The sequence below is a fragment of the Gorilla gorilla genome, chromosome 6 (assembly GCF_029281585.2).
Source record: "Gorilla gorilla gorilla isolate KB3781 chromosome 6, NHGRI_mGorGor1-v2.1_pri, whole genome shotgun sequence".
Taxonomy (NCBI): Eukaryota; Metazoa; Chordata; class Mammalia; order Primates; family Hominidae; genus Gorilla; species Gorilla gorilla.
Genome location: NC_073230.2, coordinates 120,500,247 through 120,524,525, shown reverse-complemented (window position 1 = coordinate 120,524,525; position 24,279 = coordinate 120,500,247). Strand labels below are relative to the sequence as shown.

At 38.6% G+C, this 24,279-nt stretch overlaps 1 protein-coding gene across 11 annotated transcripts in view; it reads left to right on the top strand.

Moving 5' to 3' along the window:
* Positions 1-5,272: 5,272 nt before the first annotated feature.
* The window catches only part of IMMP2L (inner mitochondrial membrane peptidase subunit 2), an 888,292-nt gene continuing 869,285 nt past the window's right edge, over positions 5,273-24,279 (top strand). For 4 of the 11 annotated variants that reach the window (XR_008667322.2, XR_010134732.1, XM_063708730.1 and 1 more), the window contains exon 1: positions 5,584-5,956. The gene's annotated coding sequence lies outside the window, so the exon portion shown is untranslated. The other 7 variants (XR_008667325.2, XR_008667324.2, XR_010134733.1 and 4 more) reach the window with 4 other exon arrangements.

Here is a 24,279-nt window from a genome sequence, read left to right as displayed (position 1 = left end):
TTCTAGATTTACCTGTTTCCTTCTTTGTGGTGTCTTTTTTCTTTTTTTTTGAGACAGGGTCTCACCCTGTCATCCAGGCTGGAGTGCAGTGGTGCCATCTTGGCTCACTGTAACCTCCGCTTCCCGGGTTCAAGCGATTCTCCTCCCTCAGCCTCCTGAGTAGCTAGCTGGGATTATAGGCACGCACTTAATGCCTGGCTCATTGTTTATTTTTAGTAGAGACAGGGTTTCACCATGTTACCCAGGCTGGTCTTGAACTCCTGGCCCCAAGTGATCCACCTTCCTCGACCTCCCAAAGTGCTGGGATTATAGGTGCGAGCCACTGCGCCCAGCCTCTTTGTGGTGTCATTTAACTTATTCCTGTAACCCTCATGTTTTTTGTAAGCCTGTAAGTGAGAAGTCAGTTTTAAGGCTTGATTAGATTCCATTCATGTTTTTTGGGTGATAACATTTCATAGTTGTGCTGAGTGCTTCAGATGGCATTAGATCAGGAAGCACACAATGTCTGGAGTCCCACTTGTAATGACAGATTATTAGGCTGAGGTAGTGACGGTCTGATCTCCATTGTGAAGTTCCTCATGAACATTTCATCTGTTGGTTTGATCCATTGATGATGGTTGCCTGAATCATTTATTAAATGCAAGATTGCTAAATGGTGGGTTTCCAATTCTGTTGTTTCATATTTATTGTAAAAAACAACTTTCCCTCAACACCAATTTGGTTTTCTGATATATAGTTTAATCAGGAAAGATACATCAGAAAATTTGAATTATTTTCTTTTAATGGACAATTTTAGAATAAGGGCTTAGTACTAGCTACTTGCAATAGTGCCCAGTGGATTTTTATGTATTCAGTATGTTTCAAACAACTGCACCCATTAATTTTTTTGATGCTTAAATTGTCCATCTTTGGCCAAAGGAGCTATTTGATATTGGTTTCTGTGTCCCTTTGACACATTTTGTTGTTAATGGATTCCCGGCTTTGTGGGACAAGTTATCCTATGCTCATCTTGTGTATAACCTGACCCAGATCTGAAGTCAGACATTCCGTTGGTCAGCTCTAGTTTCTTTTAGTTGGAAATTGTATTAAAAAACCCCAAATTGGATGATTTACATTATTTTTATTTGTAATAAAAATGAAAGGTTATATATTTAAAATTTTATTCCAAGGTAGTAAGTTTAGAATCAAGTATTTAGTTAATAAATAAAACTGTAATTGCTTGTTTTGTTTTTGTTTTAAGCTCGCTTTTAAATTATTTTTATAAAAGGGGATATACCTTGTTATAAGCATACCTAAAATTGGATTAATAACTATATACCAATGTTACATTTTTTCCAGATGGTACAATTTATATTCAAAATTTTCCAAAAAGTTTGAGATGAAGGATATAAATGAAATCTCAAGTGTTTTCATATCAATTCAAATAATAATATCAATTTCATCAGAATTGCTATAGTAAAAGCTTTTAAAAACTTTATTGAAATGTCATGGTTTGATATGAGCTGACAAATATGAGTTTTAGCTTGAAATAAGTAAAGGGCTATAATTTCAGGTGTTAACAGAAGACTGTGTGGAAATACATGACATTCAAACAAATGAAATGCAAAATGCCATTTGGCAGTAATTCTGCAAGTGAGGTTTGAGAACACCTAGGGGCTACTGAAACCCTTCCAGGAGCTTTGTAAGGTCCTCTCTTTTTCAACTATGAATTTGTATGACAGTTAATTTTTTTCATATCTTAGGTATAACAACATATCACAACAGCCTGAATGCAGAGGCAGAATATGAGAATCCAGTGCTCTCCATTAAGCCAGATAATAAGAGATTTATAAAATGTTAAAAATGCCACTTTTCTCTAATTTTTTGGAAAAAAAGTAGTCATTATTTATAAAAATAACTTTTACAGTAACATGTAATGGGTTTAAATTAAGCAAACACATGTCTAACATTTTTCTATCTTAAATTTTAATACAGTAAATATGGACATATATAACCCACATAAACAACAGCTCTTTAAAGTTCTCAATCATTTTTAAGAACGTAAAGAGAACTTGAGACCAAAAAGAAGTTTGAGAACTGCTACTCTATGATACCTTCTATTATTTGCTTACTAATGGTAAGTATGTATAGATAGGAATAGATTTTAATATCTATATTTGTGGAATCTGTAAACTTAATTATTTTAACTTTGTTTAAATATCTCTTTGACCATTAGATTTGATGCCTAGCTATAGTTTAAATTTGTACCTTAGTTAGGACTTTATGATTCATTTTCCCCTGATGGTATTAACAACAAATAGAGGTCTGCTTTAATATATAAGGAGACAAAGCAAATCTATTCGAACTAGATACATAAAGCCAAATATTCAGCTTAGAATTTAATTGATAAATTAGAATCAAATAGGATGCTCTAACTGCTGCTTCTTTTTCTCATAAACTTTTTTCTCCCAAAGATCAGTTTCAGGTTCAGAGCAGAATTGAACAGGAAGTACAGAGTTCCTATGTATTCCTGTACCCCACATCTGCACAGCCTCCCTGACTATGAATATCCTGTACCACAGCAGTATATTTGTTACAACTGACGAACTTACATTGACATCATTATCACCCAAAGTTGAGATTTTATATTAAGGCTCCCTCTTTGGGTTGTATATTTTATGGGTTTGGACAAATGTATAATAACATGCATCACCATTATCATATCATACAGAATAGTTTCACTGCCCTAAAAATCTGTGCTTCATATCCCCCTCCTCTGTGACCTCTGGTAATCACTGATCTTTTTACTGTCTCCATATGTGATGGTTAATACTGAGTGTCAGCTTGATTGTATTGAAGGATAGAAAGTATTGATCCTGGGTGTGTCTATGAGGGTGTTGCCAAGGAGATTAACATTTGAGTCAGTGGGCTGGGAAAGGCAGACCCACCCTTAATTGGGTGGGCACCATCTAATAAGCTGCCAGTGAATATAAAGCAGGCAGAAAAACATGAAAAGGAGAGACTGGCCTAGTCTCTCAGCCTACAGCTTTCTCCTGTGCTGGACGCTTACTGCCCTCAAACATCGGATTCGAAGTTCTTCAATTTTGAGACTCTGACTGGCTCTCTTGCTCCTCAAGCTTGCAGACAGTCTATTGTGGGACTTTGTCATCATGTAAGTTAATACTTAATAAACTCCTCTTTATATTTATATGTCTATCCTATTAGTTCTGTCCCTCTAGGAAACCCTGACTAATATACCATAGTTCTGCCTTTTCCAGATATTAGCTTCTTTTTAAGTACACTTGATGAATCTTAGTGATAAAATCAGGCCGGACCTAGCAACTCTTTTTGTATGTTTATTGACTTCCCAATACAATAAAGGCCATAAACACCTGTCTTTGTTGTTTATTCACCTACATTCCATCCCAGACTGTCAGTTCCTAGTCACCAGGAGCTCCATTTAATTTGGGGTCATGGTACCAAATAGTTCTTGACTGCTATTTGATGAGGGTGGTCCTGTCACCTAAGTGCTCTTGAAATTAAGTCCTTAAGCACTGGCAGAAAAGAGCTTACTTTACAGTAATTATTTCAGTGACAAGTAAGAAAAACTGGCACATATCCCCTTCACAGGAGAGCAATTTTGCTCTCTTTAGGAGACTCTTGGAATTTTAGTTATCAGGCTATTTAAGACCCTGAGTAGATTCTTAAACCTTTAGAATAAATTTTGAACCAAGAGTGCCAGAATGTCTGTTATTTACATTAGTATTAAGTGATCTGAAAGTGCACAGAGTAGTTTGGCAGTATCTAGAAGGAGAATGGAGACAGAAATAGTGAAGATACAACTGGAGGAGTAAGAAAAGGAGAAAAAAAGTATTTTATGTCTGTTCAGTATTTCTAGGTGCCACTGCTGCTAAATGCCTGGGCTTCAGCCTAGGTTGGGTTGCTCCTAGCAAAGAAAACCAATCCCTGAGACAACGAGTATTGCCAGGGAAGACAGGCTTTAATGCAGGTGATGCTGGCAGGGAGACCAGTCTCAAACATGTCCTAGGGAGACTAAAGTTAGGGCTTTCTATAGCAGGGAATCATGGAGGGGTAAGGAAGAGGAGTTTGTGAACAGGCAGCAGATGCACCTCATTGTCCAGATGTAGTGTTCTGGAAAGTTTCAGTTCCTTGACACTATCTGGGAGGTCTGACAGTTTATCTGCTGAGAAAGGAACTCAGGTAAAATGCAAATTTCTCAAGTTTCACTTCGAAGGGAAAATTTGGCTCGTGTCGGTCTTCCCTTTGTATTTATCAATTCCTCAATCATGGGGAATCTGGTAGTTGATCTTTCTGGCTGCTTCACGTGAAGGAAGGGCATCTTGGGATGATATGGAATGAAAATATCGCACCTGTAATTGCAAGTACTTACGAGTACCTGGTTGGCATCCAGCTTGTTGGAGCACCATGATTTGGGTACTTTCATCAACATTTTAAACCACATTGAATTAGGATAATTAATAACATGGATAAGAAGGTTTCTTTGTAGGTTGTAATAACCCAGTTAAGAGTTTGTACCATTTGGCCGGGCGCAGTGGCTCACGCCTGTAATCCTAGCACTTTGGGAGGCCGAGGTGAGCGGATCACGAGGTCAGGAGACGGAGACCATCTTTGCTAACACAGTGAAATCCCGTCTCTACTAAAAATACAAAAAGATTAGCCGGGCATGGTGGCGAGGGCCTGTAGTCCCGGCTACTAGGGAGGCTGAGGCAGGAGAGTGGCGTGAACCCGGGAGGCGGAGCTTGCAGCGTCGCTCTGGCGACAGAGCGAGACTCCGTCTCAGAAAAAAAAAAAAAAGAGTTTGTACCCTTTGAGGGCAAAAGCTTCAGTATGAAATTCCCGTTTCTCTCAAGTAAACCGCCTGTTCTGTATTACTCACTTTGGTTTACCTGGAGGCAGCACAACTGAATAGTTTTCCTGAGTGCACATGAGTAGGAAAAAATGAAATGAAGAGTTGCCCAGAGATCGCTAGTGAGGTGCTTTGCCACTACTGCCCTGTACTTAAGTAACTGTGAGGGTTCTCTGTTTCCTGACTTCTAAAACAAGAGAAGAGCTGAAGACACAGTTTCATAGACTTTTCGGCTCTTTATTGTCCTCTCCCCCGTTAGTACGTTGCTGAGCTTAGGGCAAGTGCTCAATAATAGCTTGCTGAATTAGTGTTGTGTTTGATCCTTTCAGATCCACGCCGCATTTTGAGCCCGACCTGGGCGGGCGGTCCAGAGACCAGTTTTCCGCCGGGGGCGGAGCTTCGGGCGGCCAGCGCGCGCCGGGGCAGCGGGGCGGAGCTTGCCGCCGGCGGAGGGCGGGGTCTGCGCGGGGAGTTCCTCTGGGCTGAGCTGCGCAGCGGGTGCGGAGGGCGGGCGCCCGGCGTCCGGCGGCGGGTGGGGGGCTGTGAGGCTGGCAGGGGTCGGCGGGCGCGTAGCCGCCGACCCTTGGTGGTCTCTTGGGCTGGGGACCCTTCCCTGGGAGTCGGCCCCGGCCCCGGCGGGGCGGGCGTTGCCGGGAGGCGGAGGGGTGCGCGGCCGCGAGTCCTGCGTGATCGCGAGCATGTGTGCGTGCGCGTGTTTATCTGAGGCGCGTGCGGTGGCCACCCCAGCCTAGTACTCTTCTTGGTGCCACTGGCTAACTAGGTTGAGAAACCGGCGCCACAGGCGGCACACCTGGCCCGGAGCTGGCCCGCTCCTCCCCGCCGAGCCGGCGCCCCAAGAACGCGCCCTCTAGTCCGGCCCCCGGCCCTGGCCGTGAGGGAGCGCTGTGGGGGCGCGCTGCCTTCTGCCTGGAAGTGTTGGGCAGGTGGTGGGAGAGCCTCAGGCTTGAACAACATGATTTTAAAGCACGTGTCTGTCTGTCGTTTTTTACTTTTAGGGTTTTGGCCAAATTGGGCGAGGGCACAAAATAACCACTTACCCCTTCTCACCGAGGAAGAGCGGGAGAAAGGGTAAGTAAGGAATGGTCAGGGGTGGAAGGACCTAGGACTTTATCCTGAGAGCGACAGAGAGAGAGAGAAGGGCTAGATGTCCAGAACTGCTCCTGGGGAACTTGGGCCCAGATTCTACCTTTTCATCGGGAACTGGAGGACCCACCTTCAAAGTCACAGGCTCCAAGCCCCGGACTGTTTTCAGCCTCACACAGTCTATAGAGTTTAACAGCTTGGGCATATGGATCCCTTTTAGCCCCTTGACCCGACAGAAAACTGCACTTCCCTTTACCTGTTTTTACCTTGGAACACTGGTCCTCTCTAGTTGTCTGTCTCCGGCCCCTATCTTATTAGCCAGCTTTGACTAACCCCTGAGACCATAGCACTAAAGAATCCAGGTCCTGTTTGATAATGAACAGTAACCCCCCTAGGGATGTTTACATTTTAAAAGGGTACTCCTGAAAAAATCCTTTAGGACCCCAAAGCATAAAGTTAGTAACAAGATTACAAGTGTTGAAGTTCTTTGGGATCTCTCAAGCTTACAGAAAAAGATGTTTTGAGGGGAGAGAGCTGACCAGGCTGGGCCTTTTTCTCTGGACTTTCACTCTTGGTACCTCCTCGCAAGCATTCCATTCACTTTTGAAAAGTTGCCAAAAAGGACACTGAAGTTCCCTGAGGCTTACTGTGACTTTCAGTGTGATCTATTTCATTGGTTCTTCTGTGGGACTTTTCTATCACTTCTTTAATACACTGCTTCCCTCTCCCCTGTATGGTGAAATGAAACACAGCTCCTCTCACAAGGTTGGGAGCTCCTTATGCATCCTATATGTCACATATAAATAACCGTTTTAAATTAGTTGAAATTCACATTAGCTACAAGCAGGAATGTAGTAAAACTACATTTTTGGATTCTTACACAGGAAAAGTAGAATTGCCCTCTGTGATAGGCTGCCTATTCTGATACTGGCTGCCTGTGTCCTGAATGCACCTATTTGTTTGTGCTCAAGTGATAGGTGACCACATAATTTACTTTATGGAAAACCAGGAAGTGATTGTTTATTGATAATGGGTTCCTTCATTGATTCAATAGCTAATTCTCTCTTACCATGTGCTACGCACTTTTATCAGCACTTTGATAAAAGTAGGATGGTGAGAATGATGAGATTGTATTGGAGATGGCTGTTTTGGGGTAGGCCTTTCACCAGTTTTGTGGATTTTCTCAATAGTTACATGTTAATTTACAAGACTTTCCCTGTACTACTGATCATAGTGGTTTGCAGGTCTATACAGTGTTGTGGGAGAACAGAATTATTATTCCGCCTTTCTAGTACTTTCAGTAATAAACTTACAAGGATGGCTGACCTTGATGATTTGTTTCCTATAATGAATAATGTTATAGTCATTTTCCAGTGTACGAGTATAATAATTAGATGAGGATAACTTTTGTAGTTGTTCCATAAGAAGGACCTAATATTAGGAATCATGGAGAGTGTAAAGGATGATGTACTTAGAAAAATAAATTCGAAAGTAGACCATTATTAACTTGCGTGGGTTTCCGTGCATTTAGCCTCATTTAAAAGATCTAAGCTAGAATAGTTCTTTGTCTTTTTCTGGTTATAAGAGTAATAAAAAGTCAAAAAAAGTTATTTAGAATTAAATCTGGGAGGGTATAAAAGGCAATAAGTGAGTTTCCTATGAGTCCACTTTCAGATGACCACTTAACAATTTGATACTTGTTTCTTCAACTTTTTGTTCCATATATACACATACTAAATATGCAGCTTAAGTATATGTTAAACATGTATACATCTTAACTGTGTATTATATATGGAACATATGTGGAACATAATACATGTTTTATATATATATATTTCACTGTTATTTGATAAAATTATAAATTTCTTTCTTTTTCTCCTTCTTCTTGGCTATTTACCACCCCTCCTCACTCCATCCCAAAACTTCATGTAGAAGTAACATGACTTTTACAGTCTTTTGGACATGAGCTTGATTTCTGGCTCTTATTTTATTAGCTGTGTCACTTTGGGCCATTAAAATTTCTCTGCTGCTTGATTTCTTATCCATCAAAACAGAACAAAGAGTATATATAAAAGAATGTGTGAAAAAACAGTGCCTGGCATAGAAGTACTTACTTTTAAATTTCCCTCCCTGTTTTTCTATGTGGTCACCCATTACTTTCCTATGATCTTCCTTTTGATTGTGGAAAGCCAGGTAGTGCCTAACTTTCCTATAGCTGTTAAGCCTCCCTGGGATTTGCTTTTCACAGGGGTTCACCTGGTGTATCTGATCCTAGAATTTCTGGGACAAGGACTGACACCTGATGTGGCCTTATCAGATCATTCCACAGCCCTGGATAAAGAATGTCAGCTTGAAAAACGAAGGGAAAGAATTTCTATAATGTGTTTAAAAAGCCCTGACACTATTCTTAAAGTGAGAAAGACATATTACTGTATTTAGCTGAGTACTTAAACTTAGGATTTCCATTTCGGAAATGTCTTTGGTTTATAAGGATTACAATAAAAATGCTGATGCTTCATGTCCAAACTGTCATGATTTTGCCAAGTTGTGGATTTAATATACAGCTTAGCTGTGTATTTAGTATATCTGATACTGCTCTGGAAACTGAGAAAGACAAGTTCACAGACATCTGATTTCACACCAGACATCTGGTTTCACTTTACTGAGGAGTATGTTTTGTCAGTAGATTATAGGCATATTAACTGTACTGCTATAGTTTGTGGCATTTCTCTCATAAGCTGTGGTCTGTAGGGTTTAGTATGATGTTTTATTCAAATGACAGCCCACCGAAAATGAGCACCTGGTCAGATAAGCACATTTCCCATAGGTTTCTTCTAGTGTCATTGTTCTTACAAGTTAACAAGGCAAAATCATTCTATCCTTAGTGGCTTTTGTATTTTTTGTGGAAGCAAGAAAATATTCTTAAAGAAAAGCCTTACTTAAGAACCCATTGTATTCCCCAAGTTCATTTTCAAGTCTGTTGTTTGTAAAGTTAACAATGTACTTACAGGAATAAATAGCATTTAGATTTCCAGATCAGAACCCCAGGAAATCTAGTACTTACTTTCCTAAAGGTACTAAGGAAAGCTTTTTAAACTCATTGTGTGCCTATTATATATTAGTGGTACTGTAGACTCTAATCAACGTATATAATAGTGTTTTGGAGGTAAGTGTCTCCTGAGTGCCAACGTAGAATGGCTGGACCACGTCTCCCTCCATTTTGAGGTAGTGAGGGGTATAGAAAAAGCTCTGGAGGTTGTCATTCTTAGGTTTTCAGGCAGGGCCTGTTATTGCTTAACTGTTGACCTTGGACACAAATTCCTCATCTGTAAATGGGATAATTACTTATGATTACTGTGAAATTCAGTGAGTGAGTGTAATGTGGCACAGAATCTGCCGTAAAATAAATTCTCCGTAAATAGTTGTTTCATTTTTCCTCAAAGTCCTAGACACAAGAACAAAGATACCCTCCTACCCCTTGCCCTTGCATCCAGATTAAGTCACTGGCCTGGACCTGTGGCTCCATTGGAGGGGAACTACCCATGGTATTGGGGATTTGGTAGTGAGGACTCAGAAGGGGTCATGCAGAATAATGACAAAGGAGAGGGGTTGTGAACTGAGAGAAAGGTGGCAGTCTTTTGCTCAGTCCATGAATTTAGGTCAATGAATTACTTGGTTCCTAGAAAGAACCATCTTTTTCTCTGGCTTCTCTGTTGATCTTTGTCAACTGTTCCGCTGGAAACTCTTACCTTCTTAATGTCTACTTAGTCCAATAATAAGTTTTTTTCTTTGTCATCTTCATACTACCTGAATAACCATATTTTTCTATTTTTTTTAATGGTTAGGACTTAGTAATGGATATCTGTACTACAGTAACAGATGTCTGTACTAAAGATGTCTGTACGTTCTTAAGATCTGGTGTTTTTTTTTCTGTACTCAAAGTCCAGTTGATTTTCTTGTTCTTTCATTGACTCGTACCTTATTCATTAACCTCGCCCCTCCTTTTTTTAGTATATCTATCTGCATTGAACTAGTAATGTACATGGAACTAGTGACTGTGTGAATTGAACTAGTTAGGAGGATATAAAGATGAAAAGTCATCTTTGACCAAGGATCTTATAGTCTGTAGGACTACAGATATCTTGACCAATAGTTCAAATACTGTGTGCTATTTGCTATAACAGAGGTAGGTACAAGTACAAATGAAATCTAGCAAGAGCTCTTGATCTCTGCCTGGAATACCAGGTAAGGGTTTTAGTAGTGGTTGTGTTTGAGCTGAGACTTGAAAACTGAGTAGGAGTGGGCATGTTGACAAGCAACAGAAAGCATTTCTAGGTAAAGCTAACAGCATGAGTAGTTGTGTGGCATTACGAGAACATAGTGTGTACTGGGAACTATATGTAGGTCAGTTATATTAGAGTGTGAAGGACAAGGTCAGGAGTGAAAGGAGATGAAACTGGTTAGCCAGTTCAGGGTACACTTCCTAGATGAAACTGGATAGCCAGTTCAGGGTACACTTCCTATACCATGTTTAGGAGTGAGCCACTGAAGAATTGTGAGTGTCATGGAAGATCACTGAAAGCAGTGTGCTGGGTAGATTGAGGGTAGAGTGGGGTTGGGTGTGGGGTCATGGTAAGACTGGAAGCTTTCAAGGACAGTACATTAGTATGGATAAGAGAGGTTGAAAGCTTAGATAAAGGTGGAAGTAGTGGGAATAGAGAAGTGAGAATGTTTAGGAAAAGTAAGATGAGGGAGAATTTGCTGGTCTTTGTGACTGTTTGAATGTAAAAGATATGGGAGAGGGAGAATGTTAGAATGCTTCCTAGGTTTCTGGGTTGTGAGTGGGAAAAGAGAAGAGGAAGAAGGTATGAGGGAGAAGAGAATGAGTTCAACTTTGGACCTGTGTTTAACATGCTCGCAGGGCATATCATTGGCAAGTGTGAGATGTCTAGAAGGCAGTTGGATATAGGATCCTGGAACATCACAAGAGATTGCAAAGGCTGGAGAAACAGATTTGTGTGTTCTTACCATATGGAGAGTAACTGAAGTATCCATAGATACGGATAAAAGTATGTAGAGGAATTGTATAGAAAGAGAAGAGAAAAGGGCTAAAAATTAGTCTTAGAGAATGTAAAAATTTAAAGGAGAAACCATAAAAGAGAAAGATGTAAAGATGCTGAAGGAGAGCGGCCATTAAGTATGATGATGATTGTAAAGTTACAATCATCAATGACTGTTAGAAGTCACTGGTTTCATTGTAGTGGTGGAGGTAAAGCTATCGTGCTGTGGGTAAAGGACTGAATAGGAGATGAGGCTGAAGGGGGCTGGACATGAGAATAGAGAGTAGATATGCTTGGGTCCCTCTTAGGAGATAATTGTTCTTCAGTCAGAATATTTACTTAATACATTTTATTGTGTATATTTAAGGAAAATAACATGTTATGGAATACATGTAAATAGTAAAATGGTTACTGTAGTGAGACATAGTAACATCCATCATCTTACATAGTTATCCATTTTTGTGTGTATGACAAGAGTAGCTAAAATCTACTCATTTAGCAAAAGTCAGGAATACAATACAGTATTATATAGTACTGATGCTGTACGTGAGTTCCCAAACTCTTTCATTATACATGGCTGCTACTTTGTGTCCTTTGACCTACATCTCAATTTCCTTCCCCCTCCCCTGGGATCACTGTTTTATTCTCCATCTCTGTATGCACACATATTAGAATCCCCTAGAGAGCTTTTAAAAATTCCGACTGATATCTTTACAACGTTGCGGTTTCATTTTCTTTGGGTATATATATATATACACACAGAAGAGGGATGGCTAATTGGTACAAAATAGAAGTAATGGTAGTTCTATTTTTAATTTCTTTAGGAACCTCCCTACTTTTTCCATAATGGTTGTACCAATAGTATACAAGGGTTCTCTTTTCTGCACACCCTCGCCAACACTTATCTCTTGTTTTATTTGGTAGTAGCCATCTTGATGGGTGTGAATATATGGAAACAACCTAACTGTCCAACAAAAGACAACAGAAAATCAAACTGCAGTACATATATAGAATGGAATATTATTCAGCCTTAAAAAAGAAATAGATTCTGCTTTTTGCCATAAGATAGGTAAACCTAGGGGACATTATGCTAAGTGAAGTAAGCCAAATGCAGAAAGAAAAATATTGTATTATCTCACATGTGGAATCTTAAAGAAAAGTCAAATACATAGTGAAATCATATCACTGCTTCAGATTTTATTTTTTGAGAGAGAAACAACATGTCTGTATGCTGTGAGTTAGAAACACCATAGAAAGGGAGATGTTGAAAATACAGTTGCCTGTGTTCTTGATTCCTTGCTTGTCATATTTTTTTTTGTGAATGAAGATTAGGTTGTCTCTTTGTTTGCCTACTCCTTCCCGGCTTGCAAAATTCATATCTGACCCCAACTGTCAGATATGAATTTTAAATGTCCTTTCTACTCTATTCTTTCCTGCCCCACAGTTCACTGCTGTCTTGCTCTCACTACGTCTGGCCCTTTTGCATACATTATTCTCTAACCTAATCCAGCTGTGCGTAAAAACTCCATTTTCCTTTATTAAAAGTTGAAAAATTTCACAGGAGTGTCTGCTAGGAGAATGGAGGAAATAATGATAACAAACATAAAAATCATTCAGGATAGCCAACACGTATTAATATCTGCTATGGTTAAGGCCCTGGGTACAAAGATATATATGGCAGGAAGGATGAGTAACATAGGGATCTGATCTTAATGCATTTATGCCTAGTGCTCCATTATTGGAACGCTAAGCTAGTGGGAGTTATTTATATCCTACTTCTCAAGGTCATCGCCAAGGCCTGATTTTTCACAAAAAAAATTTGCAACCTCCAGTATAAATAGGTTAAGGAGCCCTCAGGGCAGTGAGAAAAATGGATATATAAATAAAGCAACACACTGGGTGCGGTGGCTCACAAAGTACTGTAATACCAGTACTTTGGGAGGCCGAGGTGGGTGGATCACCAGAGGTCAGGAGTTCGAGACTAGCCTGGCCAATATGGCAAAACCCCGTCTCTAGTAAAAATACAAAAATTAATCAGGCATACTGGCATGTACCTGTAATCCCAGAGGCTGAGGCAGGAGAATCACTTGAACCCAGGAGGTGGAGGTTGCAGTGAGCCGAGAATGTGGTACTGCACTCCAGCCTGGGTGACAGAACAAGACTCCATCTCAAATAATAATACTAATAATACTACTAATAATAAAATAAAAATAAAGCAATGCTTTGAGGGACAATATGTGCTATGATAGAGTTCAAGGTAAGATAGATGCAAAAAATGGACTTCATTATTTTTGTGATCCTGAAGGTCTCACAAAAGGTGATACCTGAGCTATAGCTTCTATAGCTTGAGATATGGCATGGTGAGGTTCGGGGAGTAAGATTAGGGGAATAAAATATTCCTTAATGGCCCCACTATAGCAGCAGAAGGGGCTTGGGTTTCTCATCTTCCCTTTCTTCTTGTTCTGCGTGATTTTATTGCAAGATATTTTTGTGTTTGAGGGAGTTCTTAGGGGGTTAATATGTTTCAGTTTACATATAGACGTATCAGCATTTTCTCCCTTGTGATATAAACTTTCTGTGAATTTACCAACACTGGTTTATTATATATTAGACAGCTAACACAAACCAGTGCAATTATATCAAGTATCTGGGGGATGAGGTCCAGGCAGTGATATTTTCAAAGCATCTTAGGTGTCCTCATGGCAGTCAGAGTGGAGAACCACTGGGCTAAAACATGGCTTAGAAGAAAAGGCTGGGATTTGGAGCTAAAAAATTGTAGATTAGATTCTTGAATTCCTTTTAATAGTTACGTATCCTTAGTTGAGTTACTGAGACTTCTCTAAGGCCATCATTGAAAAATAGGATGGTAGTATACCCATCCTGCCTACCTGTTTTGCAAAGTTATATGGCTCAAAAGAGGAGATTTTTGTGAAGGAACATTATATGCAGATGTGATTATAACAATAAAATGTTCTCTTGACCTTCTCCAGAAGTGGACAGGCTTAAGAGCTGGCTACCTTGTCCTGTAAGATAGGAACTACTTTATGGATTTTGATTTAATATTTTACCATCACGAGCATTTTGATGATATATTTTACTACATTTGTGTAATGCTACAAGGTTGAAGACCTAAAGCCAAAATGCAGAACCTTAAAGAAATAGCAGTTGAGCATTTCCTGTCTGATGTATTCTAATTGTTTAAAATTACACAGATGCTTATTGTAATTAAGATTTAAGTGTGTAGTCTCAGTGTCAGTAATATTTTAGTATTAAAATTCTCTAAATGTGTTAAGTGTTTATTTTCATGATATGCACATTAAAAATAGCCATTTTCCAGAAAATAGTAACAACTCCACAGAGCACAATGGAGCACCACAAATGGACTTATTTTGGAGATTCCCATTATATTCGTTAAGAATGCAGGGACATATACTGTGTCTCTGTACTGTAGGAAGCTTGACGTACTAGTATCAGTCATATAATCGTGTAGGAATGATCATCCTTACAGTATTATTATACCTTATTTTAGTTGAGAAGAAAGTGGTATTGTTTAATGACAAATTGAACCTAAAGCCTAAAGACTGGGTTCCAGATCTGTTTTCTCTACTCATTCCTATGTGATAATTGGTAAATTAACCTCTCTGAGCCTCATATGTAAAATTGGGTTCTCTGTTGTTTTGTAACATGAAAACCTTAGTGGCTGAAAACAACAATGATTGTTTGTTATCTCATGGTTGCTGTGGGTCAGCAATTTGAGGGTCTTTGCTTGGGTCTCTGGAGGTTGCTGTCAGATATCAGCAGGAGTGAAAGTTTTATAGGAGCATCACTGGAGCTAAAAGATTCACTTCCAAGGTGGCTTACTCACTTGGCTGGCCAGTTGGTGTTGGCAGGTTGGTTCCTTTCCACAATGGGCTTGCCGTGGGACTATTCTCATGAGATGGCAGATGACTTTCCCGAGATTCAAGCCGCCAAAGTAGAAACTGCATTGCCCTTTATGACTTACCTGTGGAAGTCATACACCATCATTTCAGATGTATTCAATTGGTTCTACAGACCAGCCCTGATTCAGTATGGGAGTGGATTACACAAGGACATGAGGCAAGGATCATTGCGGACTGTCTTGTGAGGGTAGGCTCTCTGAGAGGATAACAGTCTCTACCTGACATAGGATTGCTTTGAGTTTCATTGTAAGCATTTATGTGAGAGTCCTTTGTAAACCATTAAAGCAGCATATAAATGTGTTATAGAAGTGATGGTGGCTCACACCTGTAATCCCAGCACTTTGGGAGGCTGAGGCAGGTGGATCACTTGAGGTCAGGAGTTTGAGAACAGCCTGGCCAACATGGTGAAACTCTGTCTCTACTAAAAATACAAAAATTAGCCGGGTGTGATGATACATGCCTGTGATGCCAGTTCCTCAGGAGGCTGAGGCAGGAGGATCTCTTGAACCCTGGAGGTGGAAGTTGCAGTGGGCAGAGATTTTGCCTGTGCACTCCAGGCTGGGTGACAGAGTGAGACTCTGTCTCAAAACAAAACAAAACAAAACAAAAGTGATGCTATTCTTTTTGACCAGTAAAACTGAATGGAAGTTGAATTATTTTGCTTTGTGCCATGTTAGCATTATGACACACCTTGCTCCAAATCCTTTCCTGCTTGCTTTATCTTATATCTTACTTTATATTCAAGAATTCTCCCCCTTTAATAATCAGCTAGAACAAAATAGCCTTTTTCAAGTTTCTCACATCTCTGGTGTAGAAGTAGTACATTGAATGGGAGAAAATTATAAACGAGCAGTGGCTATAGCATGAACTTGTTGGTCATCTGAGTAATAGCCTCAGATTTCATTCTAGAGCATCTCCTTGAGGAAACCTCTGAATGCCTTCTTTGTATTTCTCTTTTAGTACTTGCTCTACCTTGCCTGGATTATAGTCTTACCATATTTTTTATTGGAAAATTCTTAAGATAGTAGGGGCTATATTTCCTCCTATTCAGTGTCTTTTATCACCTTTAACCTAATGCTTTGTACTTCACTGGTGCTTAATCAGTGTTTACTGAGCTGGACTGCTGGCAGAACTCGAGCCTTTGTGCTTCCCTGAAACTTCAGATGAAGAAGGTCGTATTTTGCTGAGGTGGTAGTGATGGTGGTGGTGGAGCCTGCCAGAACCATCTTTGAGCCTGTCTTATAGGTCCCTGATTTGCCACTGGGGCCCTTAGCCTCTCATAAATGACTCAGATATTTGGACTCTTTGTTAGTTGCTTAGCCTGGCTTCCTCACTGATGACCAAAGCAAGCAAGTGACCACACACACACACACACACCTCTAACAGTCATACCTAACATACCTAACATACTATTTGTTACTAAACATATTGTATGTTTTTGGTAATACATAGTACGTTAGGTATAACTTTCAGAGTCTCATTGAACTTTTGCCCAGTTTGGTAACACATAGTATGTTCTTGACTTCTTAGATTAAGAATACCCAGAATATAAAAGTGTACAACTTTCTTTCAGGCAATAAATCATAAAAATTTAATATTTGTACTTTTTTCCAAGTTATTCTGAGACATAGGTCTTTGTCACACACACTTTTATATATCTTTCCTTTGAAAAATGTAGCATTTACAGTCAACTTTTGAAAAATCATCTTGCTTGTCGCTGGGGGACACGTTGCAAACATTATCAAGTTCTAGTTATGGAATTGTATACAGCAAAGACTTTTTTTTAAAGAAGGGAAATGTTTGTAATGTCATCATGTTTTGTATTTTAGGATAATTTCATTTCATGTGATTTTCCCATTATGTAAACCAATAAACAAATTCGTATCAACTCAGGATTCTTTTCTCCTTGTTGCTGCAGATTTTCTCCTGCAGATTTATCTGCTGACTTCCCTCTTTAGCGGTTCTTTGCTTCCTTAGCCCCACTACCTGTCTTCTCCATCTCGTTTGTACCTGACTCCTTCCCTGTCTTTGGACTCAGTATACTGATGACCATTAGAGGATAAGCAGGCTACAGTGGGCAGAGCAGATGTTATGAGGAGCAATGTGTGTGTAAATAAGAGCTGTGCAGAAGGTTAGCATTGACAGCCAAGGATGCTTTCTACTAAATAGTTAACAGAGGACCTGTGAAGTAATAATTGATAGGAGAAGATTAAGATTGCCGCAGATATTTTGCCTTATTTAAAATAGACTTTTTTTTAGGGTCTTTTGGTTCACAGTAAAATTGAATGGAAGGTACAGAGATATCCCATTTACTCCCTGCCCTCACACATGCATAGCCTCCCCTGCATGATCAACATCCCCCACCAGAATGGTATGTTTGCTACAATTGATGAAACTACATGGACACATCATTATCCCCCAAAGTTCATTGTTTACATTAGGGTTCATTCTTGGTGTAGTGCATTTTGTGGGTTTGGACAAATGTGTAATGCCATGTATGTATGCTTATAGTATACAGAGTATTTTCACTGCCTAAAAATCTTGGGTTATGCTTATTCATCCCTCCCTTCTCCTAACCCCTGGTAACTTCTGATCTTTTCACTGTCTCCAATGTTTTTGCTTTTTCCATAATGTCATAGAGTTAGAATCATACAGTATGTAGCCTTTTTGGCCTTTATTTTTAGTTTTATTGGTATTGCAGATTATTTACTAAGGATCTTGGTATTTTCCCAGGAGCTTATTTGTTTAATAGTTGCTTGAATAAGAGTTTTTTTAGTGTCAGATTTAAATACTGAATAATTATTATTTAGTTTTGTTAAATATTAATAACTATTTAGCACTGTTATTATGTGAGGGCAGTTTGAATCAGTTTATAAATGAATTAGCTTGTGCTTTTTATGAGTCTCACTATGTTTTTTTTTTTTTTTTTTGACACGGAGTCTCGCTCTGTCATCCAGGCTGGAGTGCTACGACGTGATCTCGGCTCACCGCAACTTCTGCCTCCTAAGTTCAAGTGATTTTCGTGCCTCAGCCTCCCAAGTAGCTGGGATTACAGGCATGTGTTACCATGTCTGGCTAATTTTTGTATTTTTAGTAGAGATGGAGGTCTCACTATATTGGCCAGGCTGGTCTTGAACTCCTGACCTCAGATGATCCACCTGCCTTGGCCTCCCAAAGTGCTGGGATTACAGGTGTGAGCCACCACACGTGGCCAGAGTCTTACTATTTCTCATGTTTAAGAGACATCCTGTAGTCTGAGTATGTGGATTATGACAACATATTAGAAGATTTTTTGAGACCTGTCTGATGTATATGACTACATTATGCTAATACTCTAAACATTCAGTTAAAACTTCTATATTAAAAGTTAAAAAATAGGCTTTAAATATAAATATCCAGATGTTAAAGTGGTGATATATAGTGAAAAGGATATGTAAGATCTTTATTCAGGTGCTAGCTCTGTTATTACCTATGTGAACACGAACAAGTCACTTTTTGTCTGTGAACTTCATTTTCCTTCCGGGAAAGCAGAGATAACACATACTTCATAGGTTATTTTTGAGGACTTCATAAGCTGTTTGTAAGAATCCTATGTGAATTTAAACTCAGAGAAAAGTGGGGAATTGTTCAGTTAAAGAGTCAGACTTGGTTACTATCATAGACTTAAATTTTTTTGTTTTGAAGATTAATAGTAAAGAAGGGAAATAATGACTTGGGGCTAACAAGTCAATACTGCCAAAAAGATGGTTATTTAGGAGCATCTGAGAAAAAAATGACTGTATTTTTTGCTGAAAATGTCTCACTGATTAAGCCTTGTCTTCTTCTGAAAGGTATACCCTTTGGGATATTCTCATTGTGTGCTTGGGTCTTAATCATATTTATTACCTAGTTGTCAGCTTGAGATGTTAGTCTTCCTTCCAAAAGCATAAATTATATTGCCACATTTTTGGATAGTGTCAGAGACACATTATTTCCTGTTTGTAGGAAGAAAATGCTAGATTCTAAAGCGCTTATGACCAGTCTCTGTATGGGTTAAGCCACAAGGGCAAGGTAGAATTAGATGGAAAGATTCTTGGGAAGAGAATAGAAATAGGCTTGTAAAGTTAAATTCCTGAGGGAGGTGTTGTATTGAATACAATTCTAGTTTCAATCAAAATGTCCCTATAGTTTAAAATACTTAGAGAAAAATGGTAAGTGACATGATAATGAATTAAAATTATAAAAAAAACTATACACTTCTGAGTTTCAGAATGGTTGATGGTGATTACTTCGAGATAGAGGTGTAATTGTCATCTCCTGTTAGTACCATTGACATGCTTATTATATTGTAATATCAACTTTTTGTATTTATACTAATTTACTTTCTTCTGTTAACTTCAAAGTGTATCATATATCTAAAGACAGAACGGTGGAATATCCTATGACAAAAGATGTAAGAATGACTGTTAAACCACTAACCCCTAAAGTAGACATGGGGAATCAAAAAGGAATTGTCACCAGCAAATAAGAAATAGTACAGACAATTCCTGTTAGGTGTTACCTGATTTATGATATTGAGAATGGGGAGAAGAAAATTTTAAAAGCATTCTAGAGAAGCATGCAGTCAAACAAACTATATTTTTTGAATGTATTTGTTTGGAAGAACTTTTTTTTTTTGTAGCAAGCACATAGAAGGTCATTTTAGAGGATTGAATTGGGTGACAAGATAGATAATATTCTCTCCCTGAAACTGGTTTCTCACTACCCAGGCTAAACTTGGGGAAATTCAATGGTCATAACATCTCATGAATTCTTTCTGGACATTTAATGTCATCTGTTGAAAGCAGGATGGGCCAGGTGCAGTGGCTCACACCTGTAATCCCAGCACTTTGTGAGGCTGAGGCAGGAGGATCACTTGAGTCTGGGAGTTTGAGACCAGTGTGAACAACATGGTGAAACCCTGTGTCTCCCAAAAATACAAAAAATTAGCTGGACGTGGTGGCATGTGCCTCTGGTCCCAGCTCCTTGGGAGGCTGAGGTGGGAGGAGTGTTTGAGACTGGGAGGCAGAGGTTGCAGTAAGCCGTGATCATGCCACTGTACACCAGCCTGGGCAACACAGTGAGACCCTGTCTCAAAAAAAAAAAAAATTAGACTGGTGTGGTGGTGCCCATGGGTAGTCCCAGCTACTCAGGAGGCTGAGACAGGGGAATCTCTTGAGCCCAGGAGTTTGAGACTGCAGTGAGCCATAATCACACCACTGTACTCCAGCCTGGGTGACAGAACAAGGCCCTGTCTCCCCCAACCAAAATAAATAAATAAATAAATAAATAAATAAATAATTAAAAAAAAAAACAAGCAAAAAAGCAGGATAAAAAGGGGGGGGGGTATGACAGTTTGTTTAGCCTACAATGGAGAAGTAAGAGTACAGTTGTTGAGTGAACTGCATGAATTTGGGCCCATACTTGTCCGTTTTGGATTTTATGATAAAGTGACAATCAACTATGATTTTTTATTATTAGAGGTCTCATCTTTAACATGGTCTGATTGTCTGGTTGTTTAAATTGACTTGCAACGGTGATTGTTCCAAGCCGTCAGTTAAGGAAGTAGAGCAGCACAGTACCTTATTTCACCTTTCTGTAGCATTCTATTCCATAGTGGTTTAAAATTCACTTATTGAATAAATAAGAGTATATTTGATATTTGAATCAGTTTCAACTCTGTTCACTGAAGTGCTGGTTAAACTCAAGATTGCAGTCAGTGGTCTTTGTAAAATTCTTCTCTGACCAGCATTCTGCTGCTTAAAATGGTTCTGTGGCTTCTAGTTGCCCTTAGATTAAGAAAAACTTACTTAAATTGGCCTAAAAGACCTATCCTACCTGGCTCTGCTTGCCTCTTCAGCTTTTTCTCTTTTTCACTCCAACATTAGCATTCTGTACCCCAATGAGACTAATTTATAGACAATAAGTTCTCGTTACCTGGGCCTTTGTTTCATTTTTAAAATTTGGATCATATTTTCTCATTTTTTCAGATACAATTTAAATGTTTAGTGGCCTCTATAAATTTTCCTTGCTATGTGCTACTATATCACAAAATTCACTGGATTTACTTATTTGTAAATATAATGCAGTAGGCTCTCACTAAATAATTTTTGAATCAAGGTGATCTTGAGTGATTAGGGAGAGAGCAGAGACATCAACTTGAATTGACCTTTGAAGGAAGGGAAGAACATTCAAAATAAGGAATATAGTTGAACAAAGACATAGTGGAAGTACTTTTGTTCCTAAATTTGAGAATTAAGAAAACATAGTATATCAAAAAGCAAAGAAAAACTAGGAAAAAATGTTTGCAATTCATATCATAGGAAGACAGCTGATTTCATAAATATATAAAGAGCACGAACAACTCAATGGGAAGAAGACCAACAATTGGATAGAAAAATGGACAAAGATACAAAGAGTATTAATATTTCATAATAAGAGAAATGCAAAATTAAAACTCTAATGAGATGCCTTTTTTTAAAACCTAATTGGCAAAGAAACAAATTTTGAAAACACAAAGTGTCATTGAGGGTATAGGGAACTAGGCAAGTGTGATCATTGCTAATGGGAGTATGGATTTGTGCGATTTTCATTGAGGTCAGTTTGGAAAATTTGAAATATATATAGCATTTAAGTTTTCTATTAGATTGTATCCTATAGATCCTGTTAATTGTGTGAAATAATATATATTTAAGGATACTCTTGGCAATGACTGGAAACAAATGCCCATCCTTAGGGGACTGGATAAATAAATTATAGTATATATAATGAAATATTTATGTTGTTAAAAATAAGGCAGTTTATATATACTGAAATGTAATAATCTTCAGGATGTAGTAAGTCAAAAAGGAAAATGCAGAACAATGAATAGATTATTTTGGAGGAGACTTAAGAAATGTATTTTCTTATATATGCATAGAATATTTCTGGAGGGAATTATAAGAAGATGAAAAATGTCTCTGGGGATTGGAACTTCGTAGCTGAAGGACAGGGATGGAGGTTATTTTCCATTGTATTCCTCTTTTGAGTATTGTAAATTTTGTATTAGGTAAAACATAAAAACAAAGAAGAAATATATTCAACTCAAAATGTACTTCTGCATTACATATAGCCAACTCTGAGAAATTAGGGAATAGAGAAATGAATTTAAAAAGAATCCTGCAGTTCATGTATCTGATAAGGGGTTACTATCCACAGTATATAATTTGAGAGGCTAGGGCAGGTGGATCACCTGAGTTCAGGAGTTCAAGACTAGCCTGGCCAACATGGTGAAACCCCATCTCTACTAAAAATACAAAAAGTTAGCTGGGAATGGTGGCCTGTAATCCCAGCTACTCAGGAGGCTGAGGCAGGAGAATTGCTTGAACCTGGGAGGCAGAGGTTGCGGTGAGCTGAGATTGCGCCGCTGCACTCCAGCTGGGTGACAGAGCAAGATTCTGTCTCAAAAAACTCCGAACATCTCAACAAGAAAAATCAACAGGATTAAAACATGGGCAAATGGTTTGAATTGACATTTCTCCAAAGAAAATATACAAATGGCCAATAAGGGCATGAAAAGATACTCAACATCATTAATCATTAGGGAAATGCATATCAAAGGCCCAGTGAAATTGTGTCTCACATCCATTAGGATGACTGCTATGGAGTTTTTTGGAAGCATCTATGGGCAGAGCTGACCAACCTGTTCTTTCTCTTTTTTTTAAAAAATTAATATTTAAAAATATAATTGTACTAGTTTTATCTTAATATTGTAAAATATGTTGTCCTTTTGTTCTCCTGCTGCTCTGAGAGTATGTGTGTGTGAGTCTGACTTCTGGATGCAGATATTTTGTTCTTGATGTTGTCTTATTCTGCTTCTCTCAATGTAAGAGAGAGGATTGGGGTTTTTGTCTTAGTTTGGGTTTTGGTCTTTTTTCTACTTTGTCTCACTTTTGTTTTGTTTGGGGTATAAACCATTCTCAGGGATCCTTTAATTTTCTGCCTGTTTTGTTTCTTGCCATGCTGATTCTGCTTCATTCTTAGGGTAGCCAGTTACCTTCCTTCCCTCAGGAAAAAAAAAAGCCAATAACATTATTTTTATACATGTTGAATGTAAACCTCCCCTTCTCAGCTGCTTTTCTCTCACCTTATTTTGCTGCTCTGTTACACTAAGCCTGAGTTCTGTTTGTCCTCTGCTACAAAGGCCACCTTTTCGATTTTTCCCAGTCAATGGAATAGAACATGTCTAGAATACAAAAAGCAGATGACATATTATTCCAAAGGTAAATGTGTACATATAAATTCATTGGGCCTTATTGATTTTCTCTGTGATAGGTGAGGTATCTAATTTAGTTGCTTTGTTGATGTTTTACACTTTTATCTCTTCATTCAGTAACTTTGCTCTTTCTCTCTTTGCATTAAAGAAATATGAACTGAATTCATAGAGTCGGTAGGAGCCATACTTAATTTTTTTTATTATACTTTAAGTTCTAGGGTACATGTACACAATGTGCAGGTTTGTTACATGTGTATACATGTGCCATGTTGGTGTGCTGCACCCATTAACTCGTCATTTACATTAGGTATATCTCCTAATGCTATCCCACCCCATCCCCCCACCCCACGACAGGCCCCGGTGTGTGATGTTCCCCATCATGTGTCCAAGTGTTCTCATTGTTCAGTTCACACCTATGAGTGAGAACATGTGGTGTTTGGTTTCTGTCCTTGGGATAGTTTGCTCAGAATGATGGATTTCCAGCTTCATCCATGTCCCTACAAAGGACATAAACTCATCCTTTTTTAGAGCCATACTTAATTTTAAGTATAGAATTTGTCCTTCAGCCAGGTATTATGTTGGTCGCTTTATTTCCTTGATCTCTTTTTCTTCCTAATTTTTGGTATTAAAGCTATAAGATGGACACTGTCCACACCTTTTAATGATTCTGAGTTCATTTGTTTTGCTAATTTTTCTCTCCTGCTAGGAGATGTGCGGAAAAAAGTCTGAAGAAAAGTATTTTCTGTTCAGTTTCTTTTGGAAATACTTAAAGTAGTCAAAAGGGAATGAAAGGTATATTCTTAAGGATTGCTATTTGATTATGGAATAAAAAATATTTTGAGTAGTTTATCTGAAGTGTGATTCTCTCTTGGAAAATCTAACATCCTATTAGTGTTGTATTACATATCTTTTGCTTTTAACAAAGATGTGATTGGATCAGAAAATATAAAGGCTATACATTTGCTCTCATATAAAATTTAATTTTAGGGTAACATGATCTTCTAGCTAATTTTTATCTTTGTTTAAAGTATTTTT